Genomic DNA, 2,647 nt, shown 5'->3' on the forward strand with positions numbered 1-2,647 from the left:
TTTACTTTTAGTTAACCACGTCAGCAGCAGCACCTAGTTTTGCCTCTATTATCCTAATTCCACACCCTTAAGATATATTTTGTGTACTTAAGTCCTTAAAGTCTGTGAGAGTCTGTAGTTCTGCTCTTACTCCAGTCTTGCCACTTGTTAGCCAGGGCCAATGTCAAAGCTGCAACAACAGAAGCAGAAAAAAAAAAAAAAAATACTGAAATAAGTAAAAAAAATAAAATGGGAAAAACTTCCGAAAAAATGAGAAATTTTTCATTCCGCACGCACACAAAATAAAATCAAACAGAAATAGTGAACGGCAGCGGGTCCTGGCATATGGCTACAGGACATATGGTAGCTGATATTTTTGGCCATGTTTGGATATTTTTTCATTTGATTTTTTTCGTCTGTTTTGTTTTGATAGGGCTGCACATTTTTTTTCGCTTTGCTGTTTGATCCGAATCTGGCTGAGTGGGGAGCTCTTGTCCCTTTGCTGCCAGATTTTACCTGTTTGTTTAACAAAACTTTTCCCCTCTCGCTTTTAGTACTCAGTTTTTCCAGCTGTATTCGTTGCGCAACTAAAGTACTTAAGCTATTTTTATCGCAGGACTTTGTCAGTTCAAATTGTTTGCTGTTTGCTTCAAACTTGTCGCAAGTCGAATACAGTCCCAGACAAAAATTACAGAATAGAGTAAGAAGAAAACAAAAACAAGAAAAATGAGCAACTTTCCTACTGCAAATTGCAGTTTACTTTGCTGCTTACGACCAGAAACCTGCAACATCATAAATGCCACAGCATTGGGCTTTGCCTTTACACAGTGGCTGCGGCATGCTAAGAGACCCTTTCCCCACCCACCACCGCCCACTCTCAGTAGTTCGGGTTATTGTACTTGCCTAAAGAGAAGCTCTGGGCCGCCAGCTTTGCTCTGTGCAAGTTTTGCTTTGACACTTTGACATTGACAATGATGTATGTGCTCCCTACTAGAAGTGTATGTGTGTATGTGTGTGTCCGATGTGCATGGGCGTGGCATTGCTTTGTCATTAAATATCGATTAGTTAAGTGCAGAACTGAGTTAATAGCTTGTACTTGTGTTGAATTAGTCAATTTGTGTACAGTTCGAGATTTTGTTTAGTTTCAAATTGAATAAATTATCATTTTGTATATTCACAAGAAATATGTGTAAAGAAATTCAATTTTAATTTGAATTTAATTGAGTCAATTAATTCAAGTTTCCTTTTGTACCTTGAGTCAATTTAGGCCAATGGAACTCTGCCTCAATATATATGTGGAAAATCATGCGATTTCGCAATCTCTAAAGGCTCGCCTGCCTACATTATATATTATATTTATTTGTCTACTTTTACCATATTATCAATCTATATCTACACAACACTTGATTCATTTTACTATGAAATGAAATAAATATTTTTTAATTTTAGTTGCTTTCATAATATGTATGTATAATAGCAGTTACTAGTATTCAAATATCTATATTTGTGATATATAATATTTAAATCCTTTGATTAGGTTTTGTGAATTTAATTTGAGAAACATCTAAAAGACAAATATTGTATTTCCTCTATATTTGTATACAGGAGCTTCAACCCTTTAGGGCCTTTAGGCTGTTGCTGCTCTTTCTTGAGACAAGCTCGAATTGCGTGTAATGTAATATTTTGCACACAACCTTTACTTGTCCTTCACCATAAATGTTGGCAATATGCTAAACGAATAATTTAATAAAGTTTCTTAATTGAAGCGAGTAATTTGCCATGCAAAAATTGACTGCAATCTTGCAGCCTTAACCCTCGATTCATTAACTATTTATTTATCAATCAATTTACGGTCAGTTGCACAATTCAGTATCAAGTACCATTCTTTATTGCTTTACAATATTTTATTTCGCAATATATTTTCCCATAGTTTGCATTTTTATTTTTCGTGCCTTTGTTGTGAAATTTTATTAGGAGCAATTTATGTTGACATGGCGAACGAGTGGCTGCAAATTTGCCTTTGTTTTATTGTTGCCATGCGGCATGCAGCAAGGACAACTGCAAAATATTATAATGAAATAAAAAATATGTATATGTAAACGATTTGATATATGTTTTATGGTTTTGGCTCCAACAATAACATTTCCCATTTATGGGCAAATAAATTTTGCCATTGATTGAATGCATTTTTTGTTGTTTTTGGCTTTTGTGTTTTGTGTTTGGAGATTTGCATCTGGAATTGTCATTTGCAAATAATTAATGACGAATACGCTGTTGCTGTTGCTGTTGATGCTGATGCGGACCCCGATGCTGAGTCTGTTGTAGTCGGTGTGTGAAACTAATTAAATATGCATGCTGCACAAATTGACTGAGCGTGTGTTTGTGTGGGTGGGTGGTTGGCGGGCTGGATGCGTTTAACCACACGTTAAATCTACGGGAACAGCGCGTATTTGTGGTCAACGCCTATTTTGTTGTACCAGCGACTAGCGGAGTGTACACTATCTCTAGTATAGTAGCAGCTCCTCCCTCTACCCACTTACCCCATCCCCCCGCGCCTTCTAATGAACCCACTCATTGCCGTAACTGTCTATTTATTGATGCATCTGATGCATCATGTAACAATGAGAACAACTGAACAGTTGAACTATTGTGTATCCATGCAAAGCAT

This window comes from Drosophila mojavensis, unplaced genomic scaffold, assembly GCF_018153725.1.
Source record: "Drosophila mojavensis isolate 15081-1352.22 unplaced genomic scaffold, ASM1815372v1 contig_81, whole genome shotgun sequence".
Classification (NCBI taxonomy): Eukaryota; Metazoa; Arthropoda; class Insecta; order Diptera; family Drosophilidae; genus Drosophila; species Drosophila mojavensis.